The sequence below is a fragment of the Dipodomys spectabilis genome, unplaced genomic scaffold (genome assembly GCF_019054845.1).
Source record: "Dipodomys spectabilis isolate Male_0828 unplaced genomic scaffold, ASM1905484v1 ptg000315l, whole genome shotgun sequence".
Classification (NCBI taxonomy): Eukaryota; Metazoa; Chordata; class Mammalia; order Rodentia; family Heteromyidae; genus Dipodomys; species Dipodomys spectabilis.
Genome location: NW_024870992.1, coordinates 200,148 through 212,377, shown reverse-complemented (window position 1 = coordinate 212,377; position 12,230 = coordinate 200,148).

Below are 12,230 nucleotides of genomic sequence, written 5' to 3'. Positions count from 1 at the left end.
GGTATATTCTGAAGGTATAGTGGGAGTCCAGGGCATGCCTCTTAGGGGTTTTTCTACTAGCTCCATCCTTTCATTTACCTAACATAGATCTTGGAGCATATGCCAAGCCTCAGAGGCTTTTTTAATAACAAATATGGGTGTGTTCCAAGGTCTCACAGTAGGGCATTTGTGCCCAAGGTTTATCTGTTCCTCTGCCAGAAGGTATAGGGCTACAAGTTTAGGTTTGGTTAATGGCCGATGCTCCACCCAAATAGGGATTCTGGTGTAAAGCAAACTTGGATTGACAATCCTTTTTCCAATCATATCCCTCCCTGCCCCTGGGGCAGGGTGTAGGGGATGATTTGCAACCCCCCCACCCCCACCCCGGGCCGCCTTGACAGGGATTGTTGTAAACAGTCCCTCTTAAAGTGCCCCTCCTTCCCGCATTTAAAACAAATCCCTCTCTCTGATGGTCTTGGGGTTCCTGGGCCCTGGGCTCCAGCACCTGGGTAATAGCCTCAGTCATTGCAGATGTCTGAGCCTGTAAAGCTAAAGCTAATGATTGGGACTGTTGCTGTTGTGTTCCCACATTCTGCGAGGCCACCACCCATCTGCTCAAGGAACTCTCTCTCAATCCCGTGCAGGCCATGCGATGATCTTCATTCATTCCTTCCCAGACCAGCAGCTTTATGAACTGATCTCAGAAGTTCCCTGCTGGCAGCTTCCGGTGAATGCTCTGTTGGACTCAGTCTACAAACTCAGCTTGAGGCTCACAAGGTTTTTGTTTCACTCCTGCTATGGGGGACTCAGTAGGCACATCATCCAGTTTGTACCATGCGGCAAGTCCTGCCTGCCTCACCTGTTCACGGTACGGGCCAGGTATTTTGGCCTGTTTGATTCCAGTGGAGTACCCTTTCCCCGTTCCTGTTAACATGGCATAAGTAATAGGTATCTCAGGTTGAGCCTGCCATATATTCTTTGCACGCACTCCGCATTCCTCCTTAAAGAAAGCACATCATTTAATAAACTGAGAACTGGTAAACAGCTTTGGCTACATCCAGACAGTCCTTAGGGACACATGGGAGATAAGCAATATCCTGTAAAAAGTTCTGGGTCCAAGGAGAGTTTGGGCCATGCTCCACCACCACCTTGTGGAGCTCTTTAGCTTCCCATGGATACCATTCCCAGGACCTGTTAGATCCTGGTGCCAGATTGACCAGATACACTTGGGGAAGCGAATCCTTTGGCCTAGGGTCCAGGCTCTCAACTGGCCCTTCCCTTCCAGGGTAGGCCTCCGAGTACGTTACTTCCCAGGGCCTTGGCCCCTACACAGAAGGTTGGTAAGGATCTGGGTCTTGCAGGGACCTCTTGAAGGTCGAGTATGATGCCGTACCTCCTCCCCAATCGGGGGAATAGGGAGGGGGCCTAGGACTGTCAGGAGCACCTGAGTCAGAGGGAGTAACTTTCACCCTCATTTTGACTTCCACTGTGCATGTTTCAGTGTGTTCTGCATCAAATTTGACCCATTCTTTTTCCTTCTCAATTCCCTAGTCCTCCTTGACTCCTTCTAGGCCTAATGTTGCCTCCTCCTCCTTCTTTTGTGAGATAACATTACACATACTAAGAGTTTCACTTACCCTGGAAGACCATTTAGTTTCAGCTGGTATCTTTTCCTTTCAAGCCCCAATTTGGGCACCAGATGTCCGGTCTTCCTCCATCCCACAATAGATGGATGGGGTCTGGGGAAAGATAACGCAGATGCTCGCACGTTCCTCAGCCTCCCTTAGCCTGGGAGACATTCAGAACCACCGGGGAGTCAAGTCAAGCAGGAAAACTCATTTATTAACCCAGAGCAAGCCCATTTTAAAGCAAAAAAAGAGCAGCAAGTGGCATGGCAGTGGAGGAGAAGGAACCAATTACTGTCAAGGTCACACCCTATCATGCACCTATACTTCCTCCAACTGGTTACACACTGAACGTAAAGCAAATTGGGCTCTGCCCATTCAACTCACTCTCAGCGCCATCTTTGCTGCCCATGTGCTTTACAATAACCCTCATTCAAAAAGCAGGCAGGGACTAATCAAAGAAAGAGAACTGGAGATCCATTTCTTTCTTTTTTATTTTGTTCTTTTTGCAAACCCATTTCTTTGGTGAATATTGATGCAAAATTTCTCAACAAAATTTTGGCCAATCGACTTCAACAATTCATCCAAAACATCATACACCACGTTCAAACAGGATTCATTTCAGGGATGCAAAACTGGTTCAATATAGGCCAAACAATGAATATAATTCATCCATCAACAGGAGCAAGGATAAGAACCACATGGGTATTTCAAGAGATGCAGATAAAGCATTGGACAAGATCAAACACCCCTATATGATGAAGGTTCTGGAAAAATTAGGAATCCATGGAACATTCCTCAATATAATAAAGGCTGTATAGACAAACCTGCAGCAAGCATTATACTTAATGGTGGAAAACTAAAGCCATTTCCTCTTAACTCAGGAAGGAGACAAGGTTATCCATTGTCTCCAGTGCTCTCCTATCTAGTATTAGAATGCCTAGCTGCAGCAATAAGACAAAATGCAAACATAAAGGGGATCCAGATAGGGAAAGAAGAAGTAAAACTCCCCTCTTTGCAGATGACATGATCTTGTATTTAAAGAATCCCACAAACTCCACTCCCAAATTACTCAAGCTGATTCAAAACTTTGGCAAAGTAGCAGGGTATAAAATTAACCATCAAAAGTCAATGGCTTTTCTATATGACAACAATGAGAAAAGAGTGGCTTAAATTAGGAAAGCAACTCCATTTGTAATAGCTCCACAAAAAATAAGATACCTAGAATTAACTTAACCAAAGAAGTGAAGGAACTTTATGATGAAAACTTTAAAAACCTGAAAAAGGAAATCAAAACAGAACTTAGAAAGTGGCAAATACTCCCATACACCTGGATTGGAAAGATCAAAATCCTGAAAATGGCAACACTTCCCAAGGCTATCTACAAATTAAATGTAATACTTATCCATATTCCATCCTTATTCTTTAAGGAAATAGAAGAGGCAATCCAAAAATTCATATGGAACAATAAAAGACCCTGAATAGCTATAACGATCCTCAACAGAAATAACAGTGCTGGAGGAATATCAATACAAAATTTCAAACTCTAGTACAAAGCCATAGTAATCAAAACAGGTTGGTACTGACACAAGAACAGACCTCAGGACCAATGGAATAGAATTGAAAATCCAGAAATGAACCTACAGACCTATTGCCATCTAATTTTTGATAAGGGAGCTAAAAAAATAGAATGGAAGAAAGACAGCCTCTTCAGTAAATGGTGCTGGCAAAATTGGTTAACTAATTGCAGAAAATTAAGCGAGATCATTATGTATCACCCTGCACCAGAATCAATTCCAAATGGATCAAAGACCTCGGAGTCAAACAGACACCCTGACAACATTACAGGATGGAATAGGAGAAACCGTAGGACCCCTTGGCAGAGGCCAAAATTTTCTTAATAGAGACCCAGAAACACAAGAAATCAAAGAAAGGCTGGACAAATGGGATGGCATGAAATTGCAGAGCTTCTGCACGGCAAAGGACATAGCTAGCAAGATCAATTGAAAGCCCACAGATTGGGAGATCTTCACTAGCCTTACAGCATTCAAGGGTCTCATATCTAAAATATACCTGGAATTCAAAATATTAAATACACCAACAACAAATCTTCAAAGAAACAACTGCCCAATAAATAAGTGGGCTAAAGACTTAAAGAGAATCTTTTGTGAAATGGAAAGAAGGATGGCCAATAGACACATGAAGAAATGTTCAACCTCCCTCTCCATAAAAGTAATGCAAATCAAAACAACATTGAGATACCACCTCACCCCAGTTAAAATGGCTATAATCAAGAACTCTAATAACCACAGATGCTAGAGGGGATGTAAACAGAAGGGAACCTTACTGCATTGTAGGTGGTAATGTAGGTTTGTTCAACCACTTTGGAAAGCAGTATGGAGGTTCCTCAAAACACTCCACATAGAGCTCCCCTATGACCCAGCAATCGCATTTTTGGGCAATTACCCAAATGATCACAAACAAGGCCACACTAAAGCTCCTAGCACGACTATGTTTATTGCGACCTTATTTACCATAGCTAAGGTATGGAACCAACCCAGATGCCCCTCAGTAGATGAATGGATCCAGAAAATGTGGTACATGTGCACAATGGAATTCTATGCCTCCATCAGGAAGAATGACATTGCCCCATTTGTTAGGAAATGAAAAGCGTTGGGAAATTTATATTAAGTGAAGAAAGCCTGGCACAAAGAAACTTAGGTCCCATGGTTTGCCTTATTTGCAATAGCTAGTATATGTCTGAGTCAAGCAGAAAAAGTCAGATAAGTTGATGTTAGGGAAATGAACCCTAAGTTATATATTCAAATGCTTTTTCTCTTTCAGGTGATTGTTTTTAACACATTTATAAGATTATTTTCTTTGTTGGTTTGTATGTCCTTCCCCCATGGTATAACCCCTGCTTTCTCTGTATTTTAGGTTGGTACAATTTATGGGGGAGAAGCAAAAAAACAAATAGTTTAAATAGGGATACAGGTGGATCCATTGCAACAATAAGATATACAAGACGTTATGTGCAAAAACGAACTTCACGCCTTTGGCGGGTGGGAGGAGGATTGAGAGGTGGGTAGGGGGTTGATGGGGAAGAGGCAACAATGCTTGATAAAAAATGTATTTGTTATCTTGCCCATGTAATTGTAACTCCTCTGTATGGTATTTTCACAGTAAGAAAAAAATCAAAAATAAAATAAAATAAATTAATGCTTGAAGACCTTAAAAAAAGAAATTGTAACTCTTCTGCAGGTATTTCCACAATAAAAAAAAATTAATAAAATTTGAAGAAAAACAATTAAGAAAATTATTCCAATGCTGGGAAGGTGGCTCAGTGGTAGAGTGCTTGCGTTGCATGCATTAGGCCCTGGGTTCAATTCCTCAGCACCACATAAGCAAAAAGTAAAAAGCCGGAAGAGGCACTGTGGCTGAAATTGTGGTGTGCTAGCCTTGAGCTGAAGAGTTGAGGGACAGCACCCTGGCCCAGAGTTCAGATTCCACCACCGGACCCCCTCAAGGCTGGTTTGCTCTAAGACTATATTTCTTTTCTTGTTCTAGTTTTCATATGTTCATAGAAATTAAAATTCCAAAAATTCAATGGATGTTGGCATTCAGGAACATCTTCATAGACACTGATATTGGAGGCCCATAAGTGGAATTGTTTTATTTCATTTATTTTCCCAAATAAATCACCATGACTGTGTATTTTGTTTCTTTTCACTGTTATTGACTCTTATGTTGAGAATACTTTTTTCCTAGCAAAGTAGAGAAAAACAATTTGATTGAGCAAGTAACGTATGGCTTTCATAAAATGCAGATGCATATATTTGTGTCTTCTGTCATTTCTAAAATTTCTTCCAGAAAAAGTTACTAATTACTCATGAGATACCTTATTTCAAGGTATTCCAGTTATCACATACACTTTTTGATTTATCTCTGTATAAACCCAAAATAAACAGAAATCACATCTTCATTTCAAAAACTGTAGTTTACAAAGTGTTTTTAGACAACTCCGAAAATATTTCTAGGTATCCTGCATTTTGTGTGAAGTATTTTTAACAATAGTTTTTTTGCTGACATATAATTCACATGCAATATATTATATCCTTTTATTGTATACATTTTAGTGGTTTGGAAGTGAATTGTACAATCATGAGTTTTTCCAGCCTAATTTTCACAAATTGCATTTCTTCAAATAGAAAATCTGTAAATTTTAGAACAGACATTAAAATAGATATAAAATTTAGTTACAGATATTTGTCCAGCATACATCCTCTATAGTGTGTCTTTTCAAAATTTGTTTTTGTGGATTATTTCTTGGGTCTAACATATACCGTTCCAGTGTACTGTCAATGAACTATATTACCTGTGCAAACAAGTTTTTACTTCTCTATACATTCATAGAAGTATAATGCATGGATCCTATACAATTCTCTTTGACCTTTTGAAGACTTGAAAACTTGCTTGCTGAAATGATTGCAGTATTATACAAATCGATCTGCTATGTAGAGTATAGCAGTTTCTCCACAAATGCATTAATATATTTTGTGTCATCGTCTTATATAATGGTCACATTAGTCACTTTTCTTTTTCTTTTTTCTTAGATACTAAAGAGGAGCTTATTTCCTAAACTTCTCCTATTGACTATTAATTTACGTATGTTTGTTAAAGAAATATCCTAATCAGAAATAATTTATATAGAATTAGAAGATATAAAAATACTTAAGACTCAGTATCATTGTAGCATTAACATTGTAACATTAACAAACATATGCCCTCTATCTGTTGCATATATTTTCACTTCTGTTATACTGTCCTTTTTTGAAATATGAAAGGTTATCAGTTGATGTTATTTAGTTTATTCTTGCTTGTCTTTAGTCACTAATGAGCCTCCTGAGCATCTAGGATTACAGGCATGACCAATTGGTGCATGTTTGTCTTTCAATATTTTAAGTGTTTTCCTCTTTCTTTTGAATTCAAATATTGTCCTTTCAGGAATTTTGTAAATTCTCAGACTCTTGTTCTCCAACTGTCAAGATGATAAGCATCTGTTTGATGGATAATTGTCTTTTTTATTGTGTTTGATATATTTTTCATGATTTCTATTTTTTATCCTTCTTAATTATTGCATATGATGATTAGAATATTTAATATATAGACTTCAGCTTTGCCTCTAAGGAGGTGGTAGAAGTCAGAATTACTGAGTGTAGGAGCACTGAGGCCTTAGCACCAGTGTCCGGGCTATATTGTGCACCATCTCTTGTCCTCTGGAGAGTACATGGGGCCAGAATTGAGTAAGCTATTCTGAATGTAAGTCTAAGAAGATATACAAAGATATTTATAGGTATATATTTATTTATAAACATATATTTATAGCCTAAAAAGATACATTCATTTATAAATTTATTTATAAATGGTTTAAGGAAGTGGCACTGTAGCTTAAGTGGTAGAGTGCTTACCTTGAGCTGAAGAGCTGAGGGACACAGCGCTCAAGCACAGAGATCAAGTCCCATGACTGACAAAAAAAGAATGTTTTAAAAGATTCTTATAGAGACAGCATTTTGAACTTTATACATAAAAATGGCAAAAAAAATTTAGTTGGACTTTGTTCCTATGAGGAAATTTTTCTATGAGGAAATTTTAAAAATAGGCTTTAAATTATATAGTAATATATTTTAAATGCTAACTAAACAAAAAATTAAAATATAATCAGCAAAGTTTTCCCTAGATGACAGTCCCCTCACATTCAATATAGCAACTATTTACATACTGTTACATATATGTCGGTAATAGATATAACCTTGACGTGATGTAAAGTATAACTTAGTTTGTATGACATATTATGCTATTTTCTATATGGGCCTGGAGCCTATGCTGATTTTAGTACACTCAATCAGTTCTGGAAGCCACCCTATAAATACCAAGATGACCATTATATGCTTTTACCCAGACAAATATAGCTACAATAAAGCTTAAATTATAAATTAGGTACAGTAAGACAATAATAACAGTAACTAATAAAATAGAAGAATTGTAACAATATACTGTAAAAAAAGTAATGTGAAATAAGTGTGGAAGTGCACACCTGTAATCCCAGAAATCAAAGTCGAGACAGGAAAATAATGAGAGATTTACAGTGAGACCTTACATCCGCAAAACCAAAAAAGATATTATGTGAATGTGATCTCTTTCAAAATATGAGATTTTTTCCTTTTAATCTTTTCAGAGCACAGTTGAGCACAGGTACCTAACTAGAGAAGGGGAAATTACAGTGAAGGGGACTACTGTATAATTAAGTGTTTTGTGAAGAGAAAAATGTATCCTATTTAAAGGTTCTCTTCTGAGAAGAAAACCCATGAACCATTCTTTTGCCTTTTTCTGAAACTAAGACATTTCTCCCCTCCCACCCAACCACCTTCCCACCTAGGTTGTGGAAAGGACAAGCCCTTTCAAAGTAGCTTAGCTGTGCCATCGAGGCTTTCCATGGAATTACAAACATGTTTTATTCTTGAACAATCAAGTTTCCTGTAGCCTGTTTCACTCCTATTTTGCTCCCTGATGCCCAGAAAACCCTCCTTTGAACACATATTCGGTATTTTCAGGTGAGTAAGATAAATGACTTCCTTAGAAGAAAATATGAATTTGAAGATTGAAATTGAGAAGGGAAATCAAACTCTTCCACCTTGTTTTTAAATTAAGGATCAGATAAAAATGATATGTGCTTACATGCTGAGAGTAAGCAACTATTTTGGGGGGGGTGGGGAGGTCCGGTCGTGAGGCCGGAACTCTGGGCCTAGGCGTTGTCTCTTAGCTCTTCACCTCAAGGCTAGTGCTCTCCCACTTGAGCCACAGTGCCACTTCCGGCTTTTTTCTTTTTTGCTTATGTGGTGCTGAGGAATCGAACCCAGGGCCTCAGGCATGCAAGGCAAGCGCTCTACCACTGAGCCTCCTTCCCAGCCCGAGTAAGCAAATTTTGCATCCTGTGCTAATGAATTTAATCTTGATGCTGATGTGAAATGTCTGCCATGTGTCCTGAACCTAAATTCCTTATATTCTGAGAATACCACTTCTTCAGAAATTCTGATTTGTGCTGTGAATATTTACTTCCTGTAAAATGTAGTTGCTTGGATATTTTGATTTTGTGAAGGCTGGGTGAATTTGATGTTCTTTCAGTTAAATTGTAAGCATGTAAAAATGAATTGAACCTGATTAAATGAAGTTCTTTCTGTCCATTTTCTGTGGTACAGATTTTTCTGATTTAGGAAATCTATATTTTAAGTCATTCTGGATGCCTAACTAGGTCTGTGTATGTGGATGAGTCAATAAGAAATGCAGAATTCGCCACATTGATTTTGGAGCAAAGACTCACAGCTGGTAACTGGGCAATGATTCAGAAGACAGCTGAGGTTGAAGCCATGAACCCTCCTGCCTGTGTTCAGCTCCCAATTTCTTCTAAAACGCCCTCACTTCCCATGCGTTGGTTTCTTTTTCTTTCCAAAAGGTTTCTGGAACTTCATCTTATTCTGGCCTCTTAGTATACCAACATGAGATGAGTGAAAGCAAGCAAGGGAGATGTGTCAGAGGTATTTTTTCCGAGTCAGTTGTGGGGCCTGAACTCTGGGCCTGTCCACTGTCCCTCAGCTCTTCAGCTCAAGGCTAACACTTTACCACTTAAGCCACAGCGCCACTTCTGGCTTTTTCTGCTTATGTGGTGCTGAGGAATTGAACCTAGGGCTTCATGCATGTAAAACAATCACTTTACCACTGAGCAACCTTCCCAACCCCAGCAGAACGATTTTATCTCAGGATCCATCACACTTAGGAGCTTCTGGCTGAAAAAAATCCCAGAAAGACAAAAGTGAGGAAACACCTAAGAGAAAATGTAATATAAGAAGCTGCAATGCTTATCCCTATAAACAATTTCTTGGATAAGGAGACTCAGGAACTGGTGTCACCTGAGGAGAAGGTGGTAGAAGAGAAAATATTCAGAAGAATGAGTAGGGGTGTGTGGGAGTGGAGAGAAAGAGGCCTAGATTACCTAGAACTGGGACCTGAGTGTGAGTTTAATTTTACTGTGGGAAACCAACCACAATGACACAATAGTTTACAACTTTGATTACTCTCTCTCATGCTACCAAGCCTTTTTCAGGTCCACTGCCACTCAGCATGGTGTCCATTCTGGGATTCACTGACTGCTGGGGGTTCCCAGGGGAAGAAAAGAGTGGAAACCACAGGACTAAAGCTCAGTAAGGACACATCATCATTTCTCAAATGTCATTTTCAAAGTAAGTTATTCAACAAAGCCTGGTATCAATGGGGATGGGAATACATATTGTGAGCATTATAATAATATCTATTATTATTGTCATAATAATCTAACATCTATTGTTTTCACCAAAGGGAAAGGGATGGCATTTCTGCTTTTTCATGAGTATGGGACAGGGCATTCTGTAGAATGTTCTTCAATTGGGGGCTCTCTGAATCTTTTCTCCTAAGATTGTGGCTATGAGGTTTCAAGGAGGAGAATTACAGTGCAAAAGTATGTTCTCGAGCTGGGCACTGGGGCTCACACCTATATTCTGAGCCTGAGATCTGAGGATTATGATTCAAAGTCAGCCTGGGCAGGAAAATCCATGAGACTCATCTACAATTAACCAAAAAGTGCCAGAATTGGAGCTGTGGCTCAACTGTTAGAGCACTAGATTTGATGGAGTGTGGGTGAGGGAAAGCTCTGGGACAGAATCTTGGCCCTGAGTTCAAACCCAGGATTGAGGGATGGAGGGGAAATATACTCTCAGTGCATGAAATCAAGGGTGTATGTCAACATCATTATTGATGATAACTTTGGGGTAGAGTTGATCAGTTTTATTCAGGAAATGATTTGCTCCACTCTTCACTGTTCTGTATTCTTTAAAAAAAAAACAGCTATGTGCAATCTATACCTAAGAAGTGTGGATTGCACTGATGCATTTGTTACAATTTTTTCTACTTAAGAAATTATACATAAGTAGTGTAAAAGGGTGTTTTTATTTTTTATTTTTTTATTTTGAGGAGTTTTAATTTAATATGTCATTTTGTGAGTACATCTTGGTCAATGTCACCAATTTGATCATTCTTCTCTATCTCTCCCAACCCACCCCCTCAATTTACCTGGTTACACTCTCACACAGTTACATTATGACTAGATTAGCCTACTGCACCAGTTTTGTAAAGAATTTTCTTCATTGTACAGGCAAGGAAGATGAAGATGAGGACTACAACCGCAAGACAGCATAGCTATTAGTTGGCATCAAGATTATTTGACTTACAAAATCTTCAACAAACGAAAAACCAACATGGCCAGGAAAACTAGAAGCATCTGTATTTGTGTGTGTGCTAGTTCTGGGGACTGTGTGCTGTCCCTGAGCTGCTTTGCTACCACTTGAGCCACAGTAACACTTCCAGCTTTTTGGTAGTTAATTAGAGGTAAGAATCTCATGGACTTTCTATCCTGGGCTCGCTTTGAACCACAATCTTCAGATCTCAGTCTCCTGAGTAGCTAGGATTGCTGGTGTGAGCCACTGGCAGCTAGCAAAACATCTATTAGTTATCCCACTTAAACATATGGAGCAGTAGGTCGAATGATACTGGTGAAATGCAAATAATGATTCCTCTATTTGTTCCTCTCTGGTGTTATGACTAGTGTGATACTGCTCACTCTGGTTTATATAACTGTGCAATCATTGTTCCATTTTGTTTAGTAAAGAGTTTTCAGGACAAGAGAATTGTAAGGGGAAAATATGGGATGAAAATTTTATCTATACTTTTTTTGGCCTGGCAATATCTTCTCAGAATGTTTGCAAGAGGAAATAAGACTCCATATTGACTGAATCAAGAAAAAGACGCATATGTGCCCCAGAAGCAGTGCCACAGAAAGACAAATGGGAAAACTCATCTAGGCTCAGAGCAAAGCAACAGGATAGGTTGTTCAGGTGCATGAAAATTTGTGAAGATTGTCTTTCTTACCATGGAGAGATCATTCAATGCTGGCATTTACAATATGTTCCAGAACTCATATCTGTTTAGGTCTGTTTCCTCTGAAGCATCTTTGATAATGACAGAAAGGAAAATGTAACAATGGCACCTGGTTATGTTTTCTGAAGGAGATTTCAGCTCTCTCCTAAAACAAGTTAGGATTGTAATGAATGACTTTTATTTCCTTAGATAATCCATATTTCATTGCTTGTTTCTATTAAGGTTATCAAATGAATAACTTTAAATTTGTAAGATATTATTATAACAAATATGGAATTATGATTTTTATGTTAATAAAAGGCACCCAGTTTCCATTTAGATAGAAAATATTTGGCTGGATTCCAACTAAAGTTTTACATATCAGCCTCCTGAGTACCTAGGATTGTAGGCATCAGTCACCTGTCCTGGCTGAGACAAATATTTTTGGTAAGGAAAATCACTATGCTATGGAACATGAGGCATGAAGAATGTAGTCTAAAAAGGAATATTTTGAAAGCATTAACAAACTGAATTTATCACAAACTTGCCAGCTTCTGTGAGGAGAAAAATGAGAAAGAAGTTCCAGAGGCATAGAATTGGTGACTAAAGAGAAGTTATTGAATA